Source organism: Triturus cristatus, chromosome 11 (assembly GCF_964204655.1).
Source record: "Triturus cristatus chromosome 11, aTriCri1.1, whole genome shotgun sequence".
In the NCBI taxonomy this organism is placed as follows: Eukaryota; Metazoa; Chordata; class Amphibia; order Caudata; family Salamandridae; genus Triturus; species Triturus cristatus.
The window spans coordinates 262,567,889-262,593,714 of record NC_140594.1 but is presented as its reverse complement, the minus strand read 5'-3'; the positions used below and the strand labels follow the sequence as shown (position 1 = coordinate 262,593,714).

The window sequence follows — 25,826 nt, the reverse complement described above, 5'->3', positions numbered from 1 at the left end:
GTAATATAGTCTATATTATCCTTTGCCCTTGTGACCTTGGATATGTAGGTGAAACAGGAAGGAGATGTCGCACAAGATGGTCAGAACACAAGTCAGCAATTAGGACTCACAAAATGTAGGCACCTATGGTCAGACATTGTATGGATAGCGATCATAGTGAGAATGAGCTCAAATGGCTCATTCTTGAGAAAATAGTAACTAAACCGGGACAGGACACTGAGAAGATGAGGAGGGAAAGGGAAACTTTTTGGATATTCCTCCATGATACAGTCCGTAAGGGGATGAAAGAGGAAATTGTGTGGAAAGTAACATGAATCCTACACAGATGGAGTAGATCTCGTGGGCTCCCACATAATTGTACAATTCCTCAGGGCTGTAATCATTTCTCACATATTTGTTGGGTATGACTCTTCTGTGAGGACTTTGACAATACCTCTGTCACTCTGAGAAGGCCATTACAAACTCAACATTGACATTGGTACTTTAGATGTCCAGATACCAACCAATATAGAGATGTTCGCATTGTGTGATAAACATGCTTTTATAACACAGATATTTCCAACTGATATTTGAGCTTGGCAATGCTGTGATATATATCTCTCTGTTAATACAGAAGCATATCTGTATTAGAAATTTAGAAATACTTAGAATTACACCTTCTTGTTTCATTTAGAATAGACATGTAGATATACATGTTGGAGCCATCCGATTTATTGGGATTATATCGCTATGAAATATGTCTTATATATTAACATGTGTTCCTCGGAACACTCAGCACTCGGCATATTTGACAATTTATCTGTGTATCTATCTACCAGTTAAATATTTACAGGGTACGAGACTTCATCTGTGGCCAAGCATTACAGCATACATCAATTCGTACACATATCGTAATGATCTCTATTCAGGATGCCCGAAAATCAACAAGGTTGTGGGTCAGATATTCAATGAGTTCCACTAATAGGCGTTTATTGGATTGTAAAAAGCTACTCTAGCAATACACACAAGTGTGAAGAAAACCCAGTTACCTACCACAAACAAGTGCTGCTAGTCCTATCAAATGATTGTGATATTACAAATATTGCTAGTAGGTCGCAATGGCCGTTACTTTGTTTCGATTATAAATGTACTTTTTATTTATGAACAAAAGTCACATATTTAGACATAGAGAACGGAGAATACACAGGGTCTAAGATATTCGCAAGCCTTCACAGCATGGCGGCCATAATTGCAAAGAGATGCGCGCTAGCGCATATTATTCTCATCACGTGATGTAGTCTGACATCATCATACCGTGAGACGATTGATGTTTCTGCAAACGGCGCCTCATTTAAGGATCCGAACCGTGAGGGTTCGGAAAACGCCGTGACCGGTCCGTGGTTAGAGCAGGAGACTCGCCATTTTCTGACAGAGCTGCCAGATACTGAGGTAAGAACTCGAGAGGGAGATTGGATAATCCCAGCACCTGTCCTTATGCTCTAGAATAGTAGAGAGTATGTATGGCGCAGTTATTTCTTTGGGTTTTACTATTCTCTAATTATTCAGTCCCATACTGCAGGGCAGACCAGTAAACATAGGATTTTTTTTTTCTTTTCGCGATGAATAATAAATTAAATGAGAAGCGCCTACTACTTTAAACACAATGTGGCATGAGTAGAAATACCTGCATATATATTTATTTTCAACCGAGTGGGAGGTCAGTACTCGGCCGCACCCTGACTCTGTCAGCATTTCAGGTGTCGCGGCCTTGTATCCTCAGGGTCGTATGTTGCTCTTTATGGTCCACCTCTCGATACCACCACGGTCTGGTCAAACTTACAGACTCAAAGGAAGAATCAAGCGGGGGAAGGGAAGGATGGGAACTGCAGGGAGGGAGACCTGTAAAAGATAGCACCAGCTAAGTTATAGTGATCGCACATAGACAGATGTAACACAGACGTAAATAGCTATAATGAACACTACAGGCCCCTTGTACTCAGTAATTGTACCTGTAACAAAAGAAAAAGGCTTCTGCTTGTTTTGTCAGCAGTCAATGGTTAGCAGGCTTCACTCACATTAATGAACAAAAACCACATGTTATTACCAAGAGCGTACCACCACGTTGCCCCCTCACCGTATTGCCGAAAACAACACCTACCCCAAGATGTGCAGAGCTTGGCTTATCAGGGGTGCTGGGTTGACTGGTATGCACGTTCCCCTGCAGTGAAACAGCATAAACATAGGACCCACTCACGGGTGTTTAATTTATGCTGTATCCACACTGAGTTCCTTAGTGCAGACAATGAGTAGGTATGTTACTTCCTCAGGCAATAATGCTTAACGACTTAAATGTTAGCCTCACAGATGTCTGATACATCTCAGACGACAATTGTAAATGACAGCTCAAGTCGTTCTTTACTTATACGAAATAAAAGGGTTCCTTATCATTGTACGTTACACACACTCAATTTGCTCCACTGTATTCGAAATCCAAGGAAGGTATACACAGAGCCTCTCACCAGAACCTGGCCTTGACTTTTCGACAACGAGAAAATGATGCGTGATGCAGCACAATTACACTTTGTCCTCCTTTCTCTCCCTCTGCTTAGTGGCGGCCAGCATTACAAACCACCCTGCTTTGAGGGATGGGGGAAAAGGAAGAGTAGCGCCTGGACCAAGCCCCCAGCCGGGAGCCCCTCGATGCAGCGCCAACGTTTGGATAGCCCTCCCACAAGAAACGAAAAAGGATTCAACCAATGGGAAAGGCACAGCGGTTCTGTAAGGAGCTAGCTTGCCGCTTCCGCTGAGAAGCACAAAGCACGATGAACAAGGAATTGTTTTGGTGCTTATCGCACCCTTACCGGACCTCTAGATGCTTCAGCGTCCCAGCGGCGAGAGTAACCGGCACCCGCATCTTCGGCTCTGCCTTGGAAATACTTTCCTTCCGGGTGCATGTTGACATCAGTGACGCGCCCCCGCATGGACTCCTGGGTAGTGTAGTTCCGGGCGCTTCCGTGGCTCGGTTCCTTCCTGCTGCATCGTCAGTGTCTTCTAGCGTGGCCCCTGACATCAGGAGGGCTGTAGGATATATGTAGTATGATCTACACATGCTCTAGAAGTTTTTGCAAATACCTGGGGCTCAGACTATGATATTTCTCCTCTTTAGTTGCTAAATATGCTGGAAGCCTCGTATAAATTGAACTGAAAAATAGAGGCATGGATTTTTCGTTCCTTCTTACACAGACGAAGGAGCACGATAGGTGGTCTCTAAGAGGATAAGATATGTAGTTTTTAACAGAGAGCGCGCTTTTCAATCGCAGTCTCTCAGGCCTCCAAATATCTAACATTAGTATGGTTTCCTTCCATTCTCAGACTCAATTAACAACTTCTTCAATGGGAGCAGATTTGTTTGCCCATGGCAGTTTGTGTCATATCAACCAATAATACTGTGAACATATGCGGAACGTGATTACTAGTGTGGATGTATGACGTTACAACGCATGCTATTACAACGCATACCTTTACAACGCATTTTTTACAACGCAAGTACTACTACAACGCATTACTTTACAACGAAGACTTTTACAACGCAAAACCTATTAAAATACTGAAAAGTGCTGTTACAACGAAATCTATTACAACGCATACCATTACAACGCGAATTTTTTTTTTTTTTAAATAAAAGTACAATAAAATCTGGCACGGGATGCAGGGAAATTAGGGGTTTTAGGGTGGGGAAGTGTATTAAAATGTGGAGAAAACCTGAACGTAAATCTACTGAAATGCATTACCAAATTAATACTCGAGTATTACTTTTAATACTCGAGTATTAAAATTAAAACTCAAAATCCCCAATAAAATTCCGTTTTCGATAGATTTAACAACAGTGCTTAAACATTTTTATCATGATTAAATCGGAAAGTAAGTAAACAGAGTAAAACAGAAGACACATACACATAGGCGCCATTTTAACCATCTCACTTGTAAAACTTGTCCTACAACACTTTCTATGAAAACAATACCAAAAGACATGTTCCAAAATGGATGCCAAAACGGAGCAAATGAGTGAAAACAATACATTTTAAAAAGCATTTTTAAATTATCATTTTCCACAGTAAAATAAAGTATAAAAAAAAACACATTGAACGCAGTTTTTAAAAAAATTAATAGTGACACAGAGTAAAACTTATAAATACCAGGAAGACACCATTTTGCAATCAGTTGATTATCAACTACCAGAGAGACCAGACGTCAAAAACCTGACCCTCTGTCACCTCCACTGCGACCTCCTGAGAGAGAGCACGGAATTCGTTCGGAAAAGCATTATAAGACAGCAACTACTAGTAAGTCATTACAATATTTTTAAACCTTGGTTTTGCGTAAAATATGTTTACTTAACGAAAAAAATTTTTTGATAAAAATCATAATAATAACTTTTAAAATGTACTGTTTCTAATTTCTTATCACTAAAAATATACACCAACTTAAAACCAGTATTTTCTTTTCCAAAAACAGAAACTTGCAATATATTGAGATTCAACAATTGGTGTACCTAATTTAGCATCACCACCACGTAATCAACTCACCTTTACTATTGTGAAGGTAAATGTAATTTATTTTTAATTGTTTAACTTTTAAAATATATTTTTAAAATTAGCTAAAGTGATGTATGGCAAATGTTTTTTTTTTTTTACCTCATTCTCACTACATCATAAACGAAAATATACCATGATGCAGGAGTAACAATTACTAATAAGACTTCATTTGGGTACTATATCTGAAAAAGCGATTCATGTTACTGGGGTAACTATTACTATTCTAAGTCCTAGAATGTTCAGCATTACAGTAATTGAGTGATAGTATCGGTGTAACCAATAATTTTTTTTTTCTAAAAATGCATTCAATGTGTATTATGTTTTCTTTCACCAATTGTTACACATACTCATTTGTCATATATCATATTGTTTAAAAATTGGTTTTAATTTTTAACCAACGTTGGCTAAGGAACATTAATTTATTAAACATTTATTTATTTCCAGAGTACATCTGCAACAAAATAAAACTTTATCCTGCTGCAAGCATTACCTTAAAGGCACGAGAACAAACAACAACTAAAAAAGGTATTTACATTATCAGTGTTATTTTTTCTTCAAAATTTTAATCACTCCTTTTCCAATTATTACTCCTCTAAAGTGCCTAATTTGGAAAAGTGATGGATAGTTTAGAGTTACAATTTACTATTCCTACTCCAGGAAGGTGCAGCAGTAGGGAGAGTTTTGTATGGTGTAGGGGTACATTTCTCTATTTCAACTCCAGGAAAGTGCAGTGGTTAGTAAAGTGTTTTGTAGTATTAGTTATATTGTATGTCATTATTTTTTAAAAGTAAATCAGATTTTACATTTCAAACCAACGTTAAGTTTTTTTTTTTCCTCTTTTTTTTCAAAACACAACAGTTTGTTTCGTTGCTGAAAGATTCTTTCCATCACATACGTTAAATCTTGAGCCAACAGGCCAAATCAACTTCAGAAGCCTCACCAAGAAAAGCAATTTCAAAAAAACAAGGTATTGATATTCAGCATGGTTTCTTAACCTTCTATATATTAGACTAACCATTTCATTGTTAATGTAAAAGAAAAACCCAATATAATTATAGAAAGAGTTGCAGAATTAAGAATTTTATTTCATGACTAAAGGTTGGTGCAGCATTAGGGAAAGTGTTATGTTCTAAAAGTAAAAATGATTATAAATTTTTCAAAAAATTAGTGTAAATTCGCATTTCTTTACATCGTTCAGTTTTCTCTTTTTTTCCTTTTTTCACTTTTCCAGACATTTATTTTTCCATTTCAAATCCAATCAACACATAAGTGTGTACTCCAGCCTACACGCCTTTCCCACTTAAGAAGAGTCACCAAGAAAAGCAACTTCGAAAATACAAGGTATTTTTATCCAATATTATAAGGTGCAGCAGTAGTAAAAATGTAGCATGGTGTAGGGGTGCAATTTACTATTCTAACTCCTGGATGGTGCAGCAGTAGGGAAAGTGTTGGATGGTGTAGGGGTGCAATTTACTATTCTAACTCCTGGAAGGTGCAGCAGTAGGGAAAGTGATGGATGGTGTAGGGGTGCAATTTACTATTCTAACTCCAGGAAGGTGCAGCAGTAGGGAAAGTGTTGGATGGTGTAGGGGTGCAATTTACTATTCTAACTCCAGGAAGGTGCAGCAGTAGGGAAAGTGTTGGATGGTGTAGGGGTGCAAATTACTATTCTAACTCCAGGAAGGTGCAGCAGTAGGGAAAGTGTTGGATGGTGTAGGGGTGCAATTTACTATTCTAACTCCAGGAAGGTGCAGCAGTAGGGAAAGTGTTGGATGGTGTAGGGGTGCAATTTACTATTCTAACTCCAGGAAGGTGCAGCAGTAGGGAAAGTGATGGATGGTGTAGGGGTGCATATTACTATTCTAACTCCAGGAAGGTGCAGCAGTAGGGAAAGTGATGGATGGTGTAGGGGTGCAAATTACTATTCTAACTCCAGGAAGGTGCAGCAGTAGGGAAAGTGATGGATGGTGTAGGGGTGTAAATTACTATTCTAACTCCAGGAAGGTGCAGCAGTAGGGAAAGTGTTGGATGGTGTAGGGGTGCAAATTACTATTCTAACTCCAGGAAGGTGCAGCAGTAGGGAAAGTGTTGGATGGTGTTGGGGTGCAATTTACTATTCTAACTCCAGGAAGGTGCAGCAGTAGGGAAAGTGTTGGATGGTGTAGGGGTGCAATTTACTATTCTAACTCCAGGAAGGTGCAGCAGCAGGGAAAGTGTTGGATGGTGTAGGGGTGCAATTTACTATTCTAACTCCTGGAAGGTGCAGCAGTAGGGAAAGTGATGGATGGTGTAGGGGTGCAATTTACTATTCTCACTCCAGGAAGGTGCAGCAGTAGGGAAAGTGTTGGATGGTGTAGGGGTGCAATTTACTATTCTAACTCCAGGAAGGTGCAGCAGTAGGGAAAGTGTTGGATGGTGTAGGGGTGCAAATTACTATTCTAACTCCAGGAAGGTGCAGCAGTAGGGAAAGTGTTGGATGGTGTTGGGGTGCAAATTACTATTCTAACTCCAGGAAGGTGCAGCAGTAGGGTAAGTGTTGGATGGTGTAGGGGTGCAATTTACTATTCTAACTCCAGGAAGGTGCAGCAGTAGGGAAAGTGATGGATGGTGTAGGGGTGCAATTTACTATTCTAACTCCAGGAAGGTGCAGCAGTAGGGAAAGTGTTGGATGGTGTAGGGGTGCAATTTACTATTCTAACTCCAGGAAGGTGCAGCAGTAGGGAAAGTGATGGATGGTGTAGGGGTGCAAATTACTATTCTAACTCCAGGTAGGTGCAGCAGTAGGGAAAGTGATGGATGGTGTAGGGGTCCAAATTACTATTCTAACTCCAGGAAGGTGCAGCAGTAGGGAAAGTGTTGGATGGTGTAGGGGTGCAAATTACTATTCTAACTCCAGGAAGGTGCAGCAGTAGGGAAAGTGTTGGATGGTGTTGGGGTGCAATTTACTATTCTAACTCCAGGAAGGTGCAGCAGTAGGGAAAGTGTTGGATGGTGTAGGGGAGCAATTTACTATTCTAACTCCAGGAAGGTGCAGCAGCAGGGAAAGTGATGGATGGTGTTGGGGTGCAATTTACTATTCTAACTCCAGGAAGGTGCAGCAGTAGGGAAAGTGTTGGATGGTGTAGGGGTGCAATTTACTATTCTAACTCCTGGAAGGTGCAGCAGTAGGGAAAGTTTTGGATAGTGTAAATGTTATGTTTTTGGTATTTCTTTTATTTTGTCAGGCTAATTTTTTTTTCTTCTCTTCTCTTTTCAGATAATGTCTAGTCTGGAAGCTGCAAAGTTTATTAAATCCAAGAAGGGCAAAAATTTATTAAACCATGGTGGATACATATATAGTAAGGAAAGAATAAGTTTAACTAGAAATCATTGGAGGTGTGTGCAATACTACACTACCCATTGCAGTGGCAGAGCGGTTACTGTTGATAATTTAGTTGTGAAAACCACAGAACATAACCACTCTGCCTCTGCAATGGAGGTAGAAATTAGAGAAACAATAAACGAAATGAAAGCTATTGCAAGCACCTCCAATGATTCTACAGGATCCATTTTAAGAGAGGTTGCACAGCATGTCCCCAGTCATGTTGCTAGTAACATGCCTATAATACCTAATTTGAGAAGAATTATTCAGAGACAAAAGCAGGCAAGTAACATTCAATTATCTACACCACATTCTTTCTCTGACATTAGAATTCCTCATGATCTTTCTATTTCTTTTTCTGATGAACCTTTCCTTCTGCATGACAACGAAAACCCTCAGAAACGAATTCTCATTTTTAGTACCCCACGTAACCTTGCTAAGTTAGAAAGTAGTGAAATTTGGATGATGGATGGGACGTTTAAAAGTACACCCCATCCTTTCACTCAAATTTACACTATACATGCTAAAATTAACAATAGTGTTATTCCCTTAGTTTATAGTTTGCTACCTGATAAGACTTCTGCAACATACACTGAACTTTTATCAGTGATTAAAAGTAAAACATCTTCAAGTCCTCGAAAAATAATTATTGATTTTGAATTGAGCATGATCAATGTGATCACTAAAACGTACACGGATACCCAAATTCAGGGATGTTTTTTTCATTTTTCGCAGGCATTTTGGCGTAAATTACAGAAAACATCCCTAGTTGCAGAATATTCTCGGGATAGCAAACTACAATTTGAACTAAAAAAATTAACTGCACTTTGTTTTGTTCCTCCCGATAGTGTGGACGAGTACTACACTGCAATTATAGAATCTGTTTATTATACGAGTAACGAAGAAAAATTGGCACCCATTCTAAATTATTTTGAGGACACATGGATTGGACACCTAAGCAGATCGGGTCGCAGGAGGAAGCCACGATTCCATGTGGAGTGGTGGAACTGCTACACGTGTTGTTTAGAGGGAGAAGCAAAAACAAACAATGCCATTGAGGGATGGCATAACTCCTTCAACCACACAATTGGCAAACCACACCCAAACTTCTACTCTTTTTTGGAAACTTTGAAGAAGGAGCAAAGTTTTCAAGAAATGAGAATAGCCCAAACACTCGCAGGTAGTCTAAACCCACGAGTAACAGTCAAAACAAGGGAAATGTCTGAGAGACTATTGGCAATTCTACAACAATTTTCGTTGTGTGTGGCTATAGACTACCTGGAAAATCTTTCTAACATTCTTTCTTTCTAAAATAATGTATTAACTTACTTTCCTGCTTTGCTTCAAAATTTAATATTTTTCAAATTACAATTGGCATACAATGTTTTTTTCTAAAAACTTTTTCAAACAAACAAGTCGGGTCCTTTTTTTTTTTTAACAAATCTTCATTTCTAGCAAAAACTACCAATGTCTACAAATTTACTGTCCCATAGTATTTGAACAATTTTTCAACATCGGAACTCCATTAAAATATAATTACCGATAACTTCCATTTTAATTTCCGTCCTAAGAAATCACCAAAACTCAAACATATCTAAATTCTACAAGTCAAACCATAATCCAAAATGCACTTTGCTGCTTAATCACCATTTTTTAATCAATCTTTAATTTCCAAATTTAACAAGTGCGCTACTATTTTTCAATTAGAAATGAAGATCGACATTACTTTTGTTACTTCCTAAGTAAAGAAATCAACTTTCTGAACAGTAACTTTACATTTTTTAACAGTTACATATTTTTTTAAAATAAAAAAATAACTTTTCGCGACCCGACATAGGCATACATTAATGACATTAATGTGGACATGTTTAAAAACATTTAAGACATCAATTAGTTTTCCCGCAACCTCTCCTTATTCTTTCCTCACTATATATGTATCCCTTTTAAAGGTTTAATCTATAATTTCAAATGAAAATATTTCCTACCTGACCGCAGATCAGCTTCCTGCTGCTTCCTCCTCCGATGCTCTGCAAAATGGCGCATTACGTCGACGCTCACGTCATTACGTCATCGCGTGCACCAAATTTTACAACGGACTACTTTATTTAACTAATCTGTAAATAAATGTTTATAAATGTAAATAAAATATTTATATGTGTTTTTGAAAATGTTACTTACATTGCAAAATTAAATAAAAATATGGTTTATTTTTTCATGATTTTTCTATAAATAAATATTTTGAAAACATTAATTGTTTGTTATTATTATTTTTTAAAAAGTCATTTAAACTTCAAAATTGTAACTATTTAAATGTAAATTTACTAAATATGTTCCTTACCTCGACTCTATTGTCTTTTCCCTTCAAAACTTCCTCTTTCTTCTCTTTCTGATCCTTCTTTTCTTGTTCCGCGGGTTGTATATTCTGAAGCTGCCAAAATAAATGAAGGACAAATAAGCGCATAGACTTCAATGCAAAACCGTGGGAATTTTTTTTTAAAAGTAAGTACTTTTTTTCCTTCTCTTTTTTTTTAACTATTATTATTTTTAAAATGCATTTTTTATTACTCTTTTAATATTTAAATTATTTTTATCTTTGTAATTTTTTTTAAAAAATTTCTCTTTTTTTTTTTAAAATAGTCAAAAAGTACTCTTCCTTTTTTTTGAAAATAATTATACTTTATTTTAGAAACTTAAAAATACTCTCGTATTAATCTTTCTTATTACTTATATTTTTTTACAATACTCAAGTATTAATATTTTTAGTAAGTACTCAAAAATTTTTATTTCATTAAAAGTAAAATATACTGTTTTTTTTAAAAAAAAACTCAAATACTAAATTAATTTAAAAAATACACTTTTAAAATTTAAAAATACTCAAGTATTAATATTTAGTTACTCACTCTTATTTTTTTTAATTTAAATATTAAATACTCTTTCTATTTAGAATAATTCTCAAGTATTAATGTAACTTTAAAAAAACTCACTATTAACTCTAATATGTTTCAAATTAAATTTAAAAATACTCTTTATATTTAGATAAATACTCATGTATTAATTTAACTATCCAAAAAAACATTTCTATTTGACAAAATACTCAAGTATTAATATTTTGAAAAACTACTCACTTTTTAAAAATTATATTTTTTTTAATAAAAATTAATTATACGATATATATATTTATTTAAATTAAAATACCAACATTAAAAAATGCGTTGTAATAGTATATGCATTGTAAAAGTACTTACCATATAACATCATGCGTTGTAAATGCATGCGTTGTAAATGCATGCGTTGTAAAGGCATTTTCAAAGAATGCGTTGTAAAGGTATATGCGTTGTAAAAGTACTTACCATATAATAGCATGCGTTGTAAAAGCATGCGTTGTAAAAGTTTTTGCGTTGTAAAAAATGCGTTGTAATAGCATAGCGTTGTAAAAGTTGCGTTGTAAAGGTAGTTCCCCTACTAGTGTTGATTGGCCAAAGGTAGCTAAGGCTTATGATACCTCACAACATTCTTAGTTAAAGTAGTATCCTAATTCCTTCCTTTTTCCTCTTCTTTCTTTTTTCTTTTCTTCTTCTTTCTTCTTTTTGTTCTCCCCAAACTATGTAGCTTTGCATGAATTTAGCCACTTGGTGGAGGTCTGTTAATAAAAATTCCTACTTACACTCAACTGGTGTGCTTTTCACCTCAGTTCGTGCACATTTATTGAGAGCATGTACACAAGATGGTATGAGTTGGAAGTGTTCCCATTACTGACACACGGTGCATAATTGATGATACAAATTGAGTACCACTAACTTGATTATGGAGATCAGTTTGTTTTTGCCAAAATAGTATATTCCATGTCAAACTCATTGTATTTATATGATTATTTCACAGATAACCCCTGTCTCTTCTATTTGAGATTAATTTTTATATCTACCTTGGTCCTGAGGAAGGTGGTTTTGCAACTGAAACATGTATAGACCAAAAATACATATGAGGAGTGATCCTTGAGAGACAAATTCATCAGAAGTGTCTGATGGATGTGATTTAGTATCACCAACAATTATAGGATTTGTCCCCAGTAGTTACATATTGGGTCCCTCATATGGTTGAATCTCTTTTTTATGCATGAATGTAGGTTGGAAGAGCAGGCTTGAATGGTAAGAATGATTTGTTGATGGGTTTTTTTGTGGGGTTATGTGTTTATCTATCTAAAGGATTTATACTGTATTGTACATTATTCTTGAGTAAATGTTTGTACAGACAATGACAAATGAACTTTTTTTAACGAAGTGTATAAAGAAAAAATAACAAAAAAACGTTTTTGTGTTTAAAGAAAATATCTTAGAAGTTTAATAAAATAAACAACAAAATTACTATTGTGATTGATTGTTTTGCACAATATTGATGTTGGGTTTGTGGCATTTCTGAGCCTTTTATGTTCATATTTAAAGAAATATAGGACAGATTAGAGGTTGTTTTTGCTAGCTATTTTGTTCCCCCTCCACTTGGACCTGAAAGTAAATAGGGGGTGCCTTTCCTTCATAGTTTACGAAAATGCTCTTTGCCCATGTTTATTCCCATTGGGAATTATGACACAGCTTCACCCCGAACCACTGAACGGAATTGCACCAAATTTGGAAGAAATGTAGATATTGGTCCAGAGAAGTGCCTTTTTCTTATTTGGTGTAAATCCGTTCAGTAGTTGCAGAGTTATTATCAGAAATTAAAATTAGCATATATAGTGATGTGGATGCTCCGAGGTTCTGCCAGCCCTGTGCTTCGATCTGATTGACTGTCTACACTTCAAACCAGGTAGTGTTGGCAGCCATCTTGGGACGCGGCTTCAGCCGAGTCCCAAAACAAAAATGTAAAAAAGAGAGAAGGGGCCAGGGTAGTGATACTCTAGCTGTCTAGGCCCTTGGAGGGGTCCCAGAGGGGCAAAAAAGAATTTAAAAGAAATTGCTCCCACTTAAAAAAAAGAAGTACAGGCTTCCATGCTTCTTTAATAGTTTGCCCCGGGTGGGACAGGTCCCAGCAGCATGCAGGCATAAATAAAATAATATAGGCGGGGGCCCACGGGGCCCAATTCCTTATGCCCACCTCAACATGGCTAATTGAGGGGTCTCGCCAACTCACCTCTGCCCCAGGGATCACCACCACCCTGGAGCTTTTGCTAAATAAATCAGGGGGCTTTGTGGACCCCCGTGCCCTATGTATGCCCACCTTTCACTTGTACAAAACCAGTGAAATTCAGCTGTTATAGTTACCTGAGCTAACTATAATTTTCACCCCCGCAAGGCACTTCTTATGTCACATCACTCATGACATGCTCAGTGACATCACTGATGACATCTCAAATGACATCACTGATGATGTCATCCACAGACCCACTCACACCCCTATTCAACCTCTCATAGACCCACTCACACACACACATACACTCCCATACCCATTCCCATTCAGAGACCATCCATAGAGCCACTCAAACACCCATGTACTCACTCACTCATATCAGCATTCACAGCCACTCACCCATAAAGCTACTCATACAACGAGTCACTTACTCATACAGCCACACACACAGCCACATGCTAATCCATACACTCACCAACTCACTCATCCTTATGGGCACTCACACATCTGTTCACTCACCCATACATCCATTCACACAGACAATTACTCTACAATACAGCCACTCACACACCAACTCACTTAACCAAACAGCCACTCACTCACCCATACAGTCACTTACACACACACTCACCCACCCATACAAGCCATTTAAGAGCCACTCACTCACCCACAAAGACACTGACACACCTACTCACTTACCAATACCGTCACTCACACAGCCATTTACTCACTCACACAGCTACTCACACACCTACTTATACAGCCACTCACACACCTATACAGGCACTCAGGCACTCAGACACTCACTCACATATGGGTACAAAAAGTGACACAGCCACTCACATAATATATGTTACAAATACTCATTAGTAGTATAGAAAGTATGCTAGTTTAACTTTTGAAGTACCTGGGATGGCCTTGGGCATTTGCTTCGCCCCCACCTACGCAAATGTATTTGTGGGCTGGTGGGAGGAGCAGGTGGCCTGGGCCACATCCATGGGAACATGGACAGACAGGATTGTTACCTGGCATTGTTACATCAATGACCTGTTTATTATATGGAGCGGGCCTCCTGAGACAGCACACACATATATTGAGAAACTGAACACGAATGAGGTTAATTTGGAATTCACTGGGAAAGCGAGCTCCTTCTCTGGTAATTATCTAGACCTCACCATATATGTGGATAAAGGGAAACTGTGCACGAAGTTCCATAGAAAATCCACGGCAGAGAATTCGATTCTCCATGCCTCCAGTAGCCATCCGAGAATTCTGATTGACAGTATCCCCTATGGGCAGCTGTTAAGACTTAAGATAAACTGTTCCAGTGATTCTGAATTGCAACTAGCTGCCAAGTACAGCATGTGTCGCTTTAGTGTGAGAGGCTATAGCCATGCTGTCCTTGAGGAACTGTTACAAGGTAGCAAAAAAGAGATGTGTACCAGCCCCCAAGGAAATTCCCAGTAATCAGGATAAGTTTAGACTTATAACTACCTATTCTGAGGATGCAGGAGATCTTAGGAAGATCTTAAAGAAAAACTGGCATACGCTCTTATCTGATACAGTGATAGGGTGTGATTGCCCCAATAATCCTCTAGTGACCTTTAAGAGGGCTAGGTCCCTAAGGAATAATTTGGTTCATAGTCGTCTAACTAATGAGGCGAATAAACCGATGCTGGGCCCACTGAACGGGTTGTTCCTCTGTGGGAAATGCAAGGCCTGCAAAGCTAGCAAAAGGGTATTGTCTTATGATACTCCAGCTACTGATGTCCCCAGAAGAATAAGGAAGTTCCTGACCTGTACGACACCCTACACAGTATATTGCCTGGTATGTCCCAGCGGCCTTAAATACATAGGCAGCACAATTCATCCAAGTAAAATCTGGATTCCGGAACATATGCGTGCAATAACGAATGGGGATAAAGCCTATCCTGTTGCGTGTCATTTTAATCTGAAGCATCAATGCAACAGAGATAGTCTTAGCTACTACTGCATAGTTCAAGTCCCAGCCAATCCTTGGGGTGGAGACAGGGTTCGAAGCCTTAGACGGTTAGAATCCCGCTATATCATTGATCTCCAAACTAAGGCTCCTTTAGGACTTAATAGTAGTGAAGAATTGGCAGTACATTTAGGAGATTAAATCTAGAAGGCTCCTCTCTCTGGTATTACTGCTGTGCTGGTCTCTAATATTGCTTGATTTGATTTGTCTCTCAATGTAATATATGACATTTGTAACTAACGCTTATTCCTTCACGGCTGTGAAGTAGACATGGAATTTTGAGATGTTAATATTTTGATTAGGCATTTTGCTGCTTTTCCACCATATTTTGATTGTTATACTGTTCCATCCTGACATCTTCATAACAATGTGCCCATCCAGGGCGAGATCCAACCATTGGACAATCTGTGCATGAAAAGGCCCATTCAGGGCGAGATATATGGAGTGACCTTTTTCAGGGAATGTGACTGTGGAATCGGGTGAAGGTTAACATGATTGCATGTATACATTATGAATGTATTAACTACATGATGTATTTCTAACCAGCTCCTACTTCGCATCATTGTGGAGGGAATTATTCATCTTTTACCCTTTGTTTGCTTAGGGATTAATTTGTTTGTGTTTTGACATATGTTTTACACAAATAAGTAAAGACGTGCCTGAGTTGTATGATAACCGCAAACATGTCCAAGATGGAGGGACTTTTGGTAGGGTCACACCATTTCAATTTGAAATGTCCTTTGTCTATGTCGATACCAGCAAATGAGTAATGATTGATGCATTTAAAATGGTGGTCATGGCGTTTACCGGCATACATCGAGAAAGGCTGTTGCTGAAACGCATCTGTTGTGCCTGTGGTTCTATAATAAATCTTATGAAACTGCCCCCATGAGTGATGTTTCCTTGGCATATTCCAGGAGAATTTGGAGCGAAAATATATGTATATATATATATATATATATATATATATATATATATATATATAAACCTACTGGCGGCGGTAGTTATAGTTAAGACCTTGTTTCAACACGAATGGCCCTGATCAGGTCAGCTCCTGTCCTGTAAGTTTCGGGGTGGGTCATCAAGCGGGGACCAAGAAAAAAGGAGGGTCCCAAAACATGTTTTCTCCATCTTAATTTCCGTAGGAAACGTTTGTCGCAGCTACAGCCCAAACTGCTGAGCTCAATTACACCAAATTTGGCAGAGAGGTAGCTCTTGGTCCAGGGTGCACTCCTTGCTTTAAATGGTGTAAATCTGTTCAGTAGTTCCTGAGAAAATGATAAATAAAAAATATTAGTATCTGCTGACCGCAGTGGATCAGTGAACTCTCCCGATCATGATATGACTTCTGATTGTCTGCCAACACATCAAACCAGGAAGTGTTGGCAGTCATCTTGTGACTCGGTTCAACTGAAGATAAAAGGTGAAAGAAATGATAAAAAAAAGAAAAGGGGGCAGGGTAGAAACACCCTGACCCCCTAGGCCTGCTATGGGCCCCACAGGGACCTCCAGGGCTGAAAAAAGCTTTTTTTTACAAATAAATGCAGCAAGATTTGTGTAGGGTCCACGAATCCTGCCCTGCTTTGTTTATTTTAAGCCCCCGGTGGTTAATTATTATGCGGGGCCCACAGGCCTGGGGACTGCCACCTCCCTGGGGCTTTATTTTTAAGTGCGGAGGCAGGAGCCCCCCCCCACACTGCCCCGGGGACCACCAATCCCCGGGCCTTCAAACTTGATGGGAGAGCAGCCGCCCCTCCAGGAGCCATCCTTGGCCCTGGGGACTGCCACTCCCCAGGGCCAGCTCCAGCAATGTCCTGGGGTACCCACCCTGGGGCATTGTAGTTTGCTATGGCAGGCGCGGGCCATAGCAAACTTCTGCTTTGCTTCATGGAAGCGAGAGCAGAAAAACTGCTCTCGCTTCCATGATACGAAGCAGATTTGCTTGTGGGCAGAGGGAGCTGCATGTCATCAGCTCCCTTTGTCTAAAAGCAATGCCGGCTCCCGCAGGTGGTGGAGAGCCGGCAGGGACCGCGGGGGCATTGGGGCTCCCCCCATGGTCCCCAACGTGAGGCCAGGCCCCGGGGGTGGGGTCCCCGGGGCCAAAAGAGGCCTAGGGAAGGGATGCCATGTGGGCCCCCTTCCATAAATAAATTTTTGCTGGGACCCGGGGATGGGGTTCTTGGGGCCGAAATCGGATAACGGAACTGGGGGGCATTAATTATTTTTATTTCTCTCGTCATAGGAGTCACGACTCCATTGCTGCTCTCAGCATGGCCCCCAGTGTAATGTCGCAGTGGATTCACGGATCTACCATAAATAAATAATCTAATAGTATAACATTTAGAAGGTAGTGTTGCATTTCTGAACTTTTTTATAGACTTAGTGAAATTAAAGTTAATAATCACATTACATTTGATTGAGTTAGTACTAATATATTATTTTTAAAGTTAAACTTGAAAAGTGCATTGTGTTGTAGTATTAAATTTGTGCTTTTGTTTTGCGTATTCACGCCGGCTTTGTGAATCCACACAAAAATAAAAAAGTGTATGTAGGTTTCAGAAAAATAAGATTGACTGTTGGGTTATAGGGTGGCTCTAAAAAAGAGACCTTGCTTTCATTATGACTTTATTGGAGATACATGTGAGTGCAGACGCACAGCTTAAGGTTGTTGAGAAATACTCAACAACCTCAACTCCTTCATCTGTGAACAGCTTTATTGACATTCTTCTTAGCTTTCTCAATGTGTGGACAGAATTGATTTGACCACTTCTATTTTTGTCTTTGGCATATATGAAAGTAAACAAGGACAATTTGTGGCAAAAGGAACATCAATTGTGCAAAGGTATCCTTCGTTAGCTATTCTAGCCCTACCCCAGTCAATGTGCCTAGGTCATTGCCACCACAGTGCACAACCATGAGGTCAGGGGGTTGGAGATGCAAAAACGTTTTAACCAAAGGCATCAATTGGTTCCACTTTAATCATCTCTGTGCAAACCATTTAATATCCACATTTTGCAAACCTAGGTGTTTGTCAGCATTTCTTTTGCACCAGAAAACATAGCTGTGCCCTACAATCCATACTGTAATCATTTTGAAGGGATGTCTGGAAGGAATCAAAAGATATCTCTAGCAGAGGTAGTCAGTTGGCTGAAGGAGTGGAGAGTCTGCTGTTTTTGAGAAAACCGATAACTGATTGGCTGATCATCAACATTGTGCACTCAAAAATGGGATTATGCATGTTACTTTCCTGAAGAAGCATGTTTATGATTGGTTATTAAAAATTTTTTGAAAGGTACAGGAGATAGGATAAGGTAATTTTTTGCAGAAGTAAACCACACCTGCTATTTGCATTTGTAAGCTACTGTGCTGAACTTGAAAATATGGTAAACCTGTGACTTCCCAGTACAGTAGAATGTTGCAGAAACTGTTACTATGGAAACTGGGATTAAGCAGAATGGGGGAAGGGTTGAAAGTTAACTGTGGATTTAAAATGTGAAATGGTAACTTATATATAAATGATATGTTGCTAAAGTAAGTCTTTCTAAGTCAGTAGTATGGGTAGAAGTAGTCTGTTGTTTTAAAAACAAACTAGTATTATTAGTAATAGGTTTTTGAACTCCCGTATGGATTTGCGGCTCCATCGCGACACTACACTGCTGCACCGCGGTGAAGTCTTAACTACAAAAAATTACAGAACTAGTTTGGGCACTTTTAGAATACAGTTAGAAAGGGTTAATATGTCTAACCAATAGAAATGTTTTTCACGATTTGAAACGATGTAGAAAGCAATGTGATTTGTTAGTTACATATATTTATGTGCAGAAAGAGAGGGAAAGTTTGCCATTACTGGTTTTAGCTTGTTGAGAGTGGTGCATTACATTTAATGTGTGCAAAGAAAATCTTTCATGAGTTTCTGATATTTGATATTCTGCCACACTATTTGAAAGGTGAGTTACACATTTTTAAGTCGTGTTATATATTATTTAGTAGTGCTTCACTCTTTGTAGTGATATTTTTATATTTGAAGAGCTTTATTTTCAAAGTTTTGAAATGATCAGAGAAGTGTGATGTTTGAAATATGTTACGATATGTATAGATGTGTATTGTACTTTGTTTTATTGTACTGAAATGATGATTTAAATAGTTTGTGCATAATAATATGTGTTCATTGATAGATGGATAAGTGATTATGGTAGTTTGTATGAGTCTGTGGAAAGGTACAGTCGAAGTATGCCACATAATTTTAGGTGTCTCTTTGAAATTGGAAGTGCAGTCTGTCAATTTTTAAGTTCTGCATGGACTTGTGACTGAGGTATGTGTGTAGTTGCTCATGTATTCTCACACTTACATAACATGTGTATTTGTAAAGCGCACGTTCACCCAGAGGTCTCTTTGCGCTGAATAACAGATGTTCATTGTTACCCACCTCAATGTTACTCATTTTACCGACCTCAGATGGATGAAAGGCTGAGTGGACCACCTGGGATTTGAACCTGTGACCATGAGGTCGAACCCCGGCCCCTGCAATGGACGCATTAGTCCACTGAGCCACCAGAGCCGGCTAAAACACAGGTATATGTCTATCTGTATGTTTCTTTTACACATGATGCCAGTGGGAAAATGTGCAGACACATACATGCACTCTTTCAGGAATATGGTGAGACTTACAAGAGACACATGCAAAGGGTTACTGCTTTTAATTTGGCTAGTCCCAACCCCCTAAGTAGTTGCAGAATAGTGAAAGGTTAGCTCAAAAGTGAGGTGTAAGACATGTTGGTAATGGGATTAGTCATTAGGCTACTTTGTATGAGTCTGTGGAAAACTACACTTGAAATATGCCATATAAATTTACGTGTCTGCTTGAAATGGGAACTTCATTCTGTGAAGTTTTAAGGTCTGCATGGTCTTGTGACTGAAGTATGTGTCTAAGTTCACATGTATTCTCATATGTGTTATGTATCAGAAGATGCTAGACGCATAAAACACAGGACTGCATCTATTTTATGTTTCTTTTATATATGACGCCACTAGCAAAAGGTACAGACACATGCATGCGTTTTTTCAGGAATATGGTGAGCCTTACAACAGAGATATGCAAAGGGTTGCTCCTTTATATTTGGATAGGCCCAACACCCAGAGTAGTTAGTAGTAGAATGGTGAGGCTGCAGCTCTAAAGTGAGGTTTAAGACATGTTGGCAGAGGGATTAGGGATTAAGGTACTTTGTATGAGTCGGTGGAAAGGTACACTTGAAATATGCCACAAAATATTAGATGTCTGCTTGAAATGGAAGTGTAGTCTGAGAAGTTTTAAGGTTTGCATGGTCTTGTGACTGAGGTAATTCTCTACTTGTACATGTATTCTCATATGTGTTATGTGTCTGAAGCTGCTAGACATATAAAACACAGGTATACATCTATTTGCATATTTCTTTTATATATGACACCACTAGAAAAAGGTCCAGACACATGCATGCATTCTTTCAGGAATATGGTGAGATTTGCAACAGAGATATGCGAAGTGTTGCTGCTTTATATGTGGGTAGGCCCAACACTCTGAGTGGTAGTAGAATGGTGAAGCTGCAGCACAAACAAGAGTTTTAAGACATGTTGCCACAAGGATTACTTATTAGGCTACTGTGTATGAGTCTGTGGCAAACTACACTTGAAATATGCCATTACATTTTACGTGTCTGCTTGAAATGGGAAGTGCGGTCTGTGAAGTTTTTAAGGTCTGCATGGTCTTGTGACTAAGGTATGTCTGTAGTTCCACATGTATTCTCATACGTGTTATGCATCTAAAGACGCTAGATGTATAAAACACAGGTATACGTCTATTTGTATGTTACTTTTATATGTGATATTTATCAAAAAAAGATTCCTTTCTGTGTATTACTCTTTTAGTTGGTGACCATGAGGCCTACACATTTAGATCAATAACCTTTGATTTTTGACTGTGACACTGGACAAATATTATTACTCCAGACTAGAATATACTTTTTGTTACTCTCAAAATTTATTTTTCATAGGAAAACACTTATGTTCAATAAAATCATATTTTAAAATTGCATTCAATATATACTCTGATTGGGTGCTCTGGTACAGTCTTATATATGCTATCTAACAATTCCGTATTACGGTATCTATCTCAGAGTCACACACACTTCAAATCATGTACTTTCAAAATTGCAAATTAAATACTACACAAATACATTTCATATGCTTTAAAAAGTCCCACTGTCGACGCGTTTCGGTGCATAGGTTACAATAGTAGCACCTTCCTCAGGACGGACAAGAATTTAAAACCAAAGTTTTGTTCTTCTTTCTAAAAAAGAGAATGCATATAATTAATACCATTTCCCTATGGAGAGTTGATTCTAGTTCTGGGCTATGCTGTTAGTGTCACTTATACATATTGTCTGCCCTTACTTTAAGTGTAGGGGTTGAAGTCCTTCTGTGGGTGTTCAGGACGACTTTATCACCTCTCAACTTTTGTGATTTTAGACCACTTGCATCATAGTCAGTGGAGTCATAGAATTCTACAAAAAGAGCATGGAGTTATTTCACCATACTTTTTGAGCCTATTAGCCTATTCTCATGCTGTTAAGCAAAACACTTACTTTTAAAAAGTCACGTTGACACATGTTCAATGGTGTCTTAAAGCAGGTACGTCTTTCGATATGCACCGCCTGTATTCAATTGTTTAGCTGTGCCTGTAAGGTACATAGATAATGCTATATACTTCAAATAATGATGTCATGGCACTGGTGTTTATTCTCAACAAATACATCCATATACCTACCAATAGGTTTTTCGCCTAATGTTTAAGTTCAGGCTGTCCTTCCCTGCACCTTTTCAAGTGGTGTCCTGATACCTGTACCGGAATAACATGACGTTCAATTTAAGTGTACAGTTATCCATAGATCATGGCTTTAGACATCTACCTATCCCCTACTCCTTCTAAATTAGAAAGGGGTTCAGTACATACCAGTTAGAGCCTGCAATATCTTGTGGCAGCCTGAATCTTGACAACGCTGTCTTCTTTTCTTTAAGCGCTGTCAGCCACACTGTAGGTTTTCTTGGGGGTGTTTTTACTTTTACTCCCAACCTGTGTATTAAAAGTCATATTGGAGGAGGTTTTATTTAGATCCTCGCATAGAAGAATCTTCTTATCGCATTCCCCAGATTTTGCCAAATTTGCTAATTACAAGTATGTCCTCTACTCTCATTGTCACTCATGCTGTTTTAAAGCAGTGCTGAGGTGTACTTTAATATTTCTTTATCAGAGGTAACTAACAGAAACCGTGCCCTGTTCGCTTTGCAGTGCTACAGCGTTAAAAGCGATTGTCACAAGCAGCCCCTCCCTAGAGCACTTGCTTAATGACCCTCCCTAGAGCACTTGCTTAATGCAAGCTGATAGACTAAGGTCTTCAGAAAAGGAGTACCACAACTTTCCCCCTTTCCTAGGATTTCAGTCTTGGAATCCTGCATAGGAGAAAAGATTCTCTCCCTCACTCTACATACATTCGAGTGCCCAGGGGAGGGGCTGCTTGTGACAATCGCTTTTAACGCTGTAGCACTGCAAAGCGAACAGGGCACGGTTTCTGTTAGTTACCTCTGATAAAGAAATATTAAAGTACACCTCAGCACTGCTTTAAAACAGCATGAGTGACAATGAGAGTAGAGGACATACTTGTAATTAGCAAATTTGGCAAAATCTGGGGAATGCGATAAGAAGATTCTTCTATGCGAGGATCTAAATAAAACCTCCTCCAATATGACTTTTAATACACAGGTTGGGAGTAAAAGTAAAAACACCCCCAAGAAAACCTACAGTGTGGCTGACAGCGCTTAAAGAAAAGAAGACAGCGTTGTCAAGATTCAGGCTGCCACAAGATATTGCAGGCTCTAACTGGTATGTACTGAACCCCTTTCTAATTTAGAAGGAGTAGGGGATAGGTAGATGTCTAAAGCCATGATCTATGGATAACTGTACACTTAAATTGAACGTCATGTTATTCCGGTACAGGTATCAGGACACCACTTGAAAAGGTGCAGGGAAGGACAGCCTGAACTTAAACATTAGGCGAAAAACCTATTGGTAGGTATATGGATGTATTTGTTGAGAATAAACACCAGTGCCATGACATCATTATTTGAAGTATATAGCATTATCTATGTACCTTACAGGCACAGCTAAACAATTGAATACAGGCGGTGCATATCGAAAGACGTACCTGCTTTAAGACACCATTGAACATGTGTCAACGTGACTTTTTAAAAGTAAGTGTTTTGCTTAACAGCATGAGAATAGGCTAATAGGCTCAAAAAGTATGGTGAAATAACTCCATGCTCTTTTTGTAGAATTCTATGACTCCACTGACTATGATGCAAGTGGTCTAAAATCACAAAAGTTGAGAGGTGATAAAGTCGTCCTGAACACCCACAGAAGGACTTCAACCCCTACACTTAAAGTAAGGGCAGACAATATGTATAAGTGACACTAACAGCATAGCCCAGAACTAGAATCAACTCTCCATAGGGAAATGGTATTAATTATATGCATTCTCTTTTTTAGAAAGAAGAACAAAACTTTGGTTTTAAATTCTTGTCCGTCCTGAGGAAGGTGCTACTATTGTAACCTATGCACCGAAACGCGTCGACAGTGGGACTTTTTAAAGCATATGAAATGTATTTGTGTAGTATTTAATTTGCAATTTTGAAAGTACATGATTTGAAGTGTGTGTGACTCTGAGATAGATACCGTAATACGGAATTGTTAGATAGCATATATAAGACTGTACCAGAGCACCCAATCAGAGTATATATTGAATGCAATTTTAAAATATGATTTTATTGAACATAAGTGTTTTCCTATGAAAAATAAATTTTGAGAGTAACAAAAAGTATATTCTAGTCTGGAGTAATAATATTTGTCCAGTGTCACAGTCAAAAATCAAAGGTTATTGATCTAAATGTGTAGGCCTCATGGTCACCAACTAAAAGAGTAATACACAGAAAGGAATCTTTTTTTGATAAATATCTGACACCCAGTCCTTTCTGGTCCCTGGGAAACTCTCTTTTTTGAGATTGTTCTACAGCTCTTGCAGCTGGAGAGTGGGCGCTACCCTATAAAATGGATACTTTACGCACGTTTGGCTTCTCAGAAGACCAATTTAAACAACTGATAGGAGATTCATCAAAAACCATTAATTCCATGACATTAACAAAAAACGATGATGAGAGGTGGAATAAACTTTGGAACCTAAAGAAAAAAATGATACGCACGGAATTACATTCTGAGTTTATCATTCAGTATTGCAGGAAGGGCATTATACCTGTAGGACTTCAGATTAGAAACGAACCGGGTTTATTCGTGAATAATGAGAAGTTCAAGGAAAGCTGGACACTAATCGCGAACAGATGTAGTCGCGATTGGATGTTGCTCATAATAGAAACCGCACAAGCCATTATTATAATAGAAAGGGAGGAGATCGAGACCCTTGAGAAACAACTAAACGAAAGCACAACGCTAGATGACGCGAAGAAAAAATTAGATGAAATAAAGGAAGACATCAGCGGCTATCAAGAATATATGATAAACAAAAAAACAAACAAGCTACGTAAAGACATAGCTAATTACAAAAATGAATCTGTGTACCCATATATTCAGAAAGACTATTATGAGCAACCAGCACCTACAGAGTACAATGGTAAACAATTTACCTACAATAGGAATAGGTACCACAGGAAGAATGTGACATTCTCCGATACATCATACAACAGTTCTGAATCAGAAGGGGAAAGAAATCAGGAACAACGAAACAGAACTGACACAAGAGAAGGAGGTCAGGTAAACAACAGGGAATACCAACCAGTTTTTTTAGGGCAGCAACAAAGGCGCCAACAGAGAGGATTCAAAGCCCGGGGGAGGGGTTGTCAGGGCAACCAACAAGTAGCGGGAACCATGAGGAGACCCTACATGCGGACCCGCAGCCACAAAGATTGGGAATAGAATTAGAACACCTGACACCCCCAATACAAAGACTAGAAATAGAGGAAGCAACCTTCAAAGCCCCAATAATAAACCTTTCTAACAAAATACTCACAACACATGAGATTAGTGTTTTAGAGAAGGGATTAGGTTTTGCCCCCAGCACAATAGGCTGTAGATTTAACATAGAAAGGGATGTGAGGGACCTATTCAGAAAAGTCAGAATAAAAAAGTTTTTTGAAGGGAAAGAGAGTAGAGAGACCACTAATAAATCGGGCCTCAAACCACCATCCATCTGGACACCTAATACAGCAATGGTAGGACAAGAGGTGGATACCTTTGAAAAAGCAGTGACCACTGGTTTAGAGAAGCTATTAGATACAAAAGTATGGACTGAAAACAATTTATCAAAACAGGAAAGGGCGGCACTAAAGTCCTTGTCATCCTGTGATGATATCACCATAAAACCAGGAGACAAGGGAGGGAGCATAGTGGTGTTAACCACTGAAGACTATGAAAACAGAATGCTTAAACTACTGAATAATGAGACACACTATAAATCCAGTAGCGTGAGAGAATGGGACAGTCTTAAGAAAAAGGTGAGAGATGTTGTAACCTTCGCTAAAGAAGACAATATAATATGCGAAGAGGAATATCGATTCCTAATTAATGAGAACCCTAAGGTCCCAGCACTATATGGGCTGCCCAAAGTTCACAAAAACCTGGAAGACCCCCCAATGCGCCCTATAGTGTCAGGAATTGAATCTTTGACTGAGCCTC

The 25,826-nt window shown here is 38.7% G+C and overlaps 1 protein-coding gene across 1 annotated transcript in view; it reads right to left on the bottom strand.

Annotated features, from left to right (window-relative positions):
- LOC146783979 (uncharacterized) overlaps positions 1-3,603 on the bottom strand; it is a 778,724-nt gene extending 775,121 nt beyond the window's left edge. The window contains exon 1 of the mRNA XM_085635090.1: positions 3,453-3,603. The gene's annotated coding sequence lies outside the window, so the exon portion shown is untranslated. The remainder of the gene's footprint in view (positions 1-3,452) is intronic.
- Between the last annotated feature and the right edge of the window lie 22,223 nt (positions 3,604-25,826).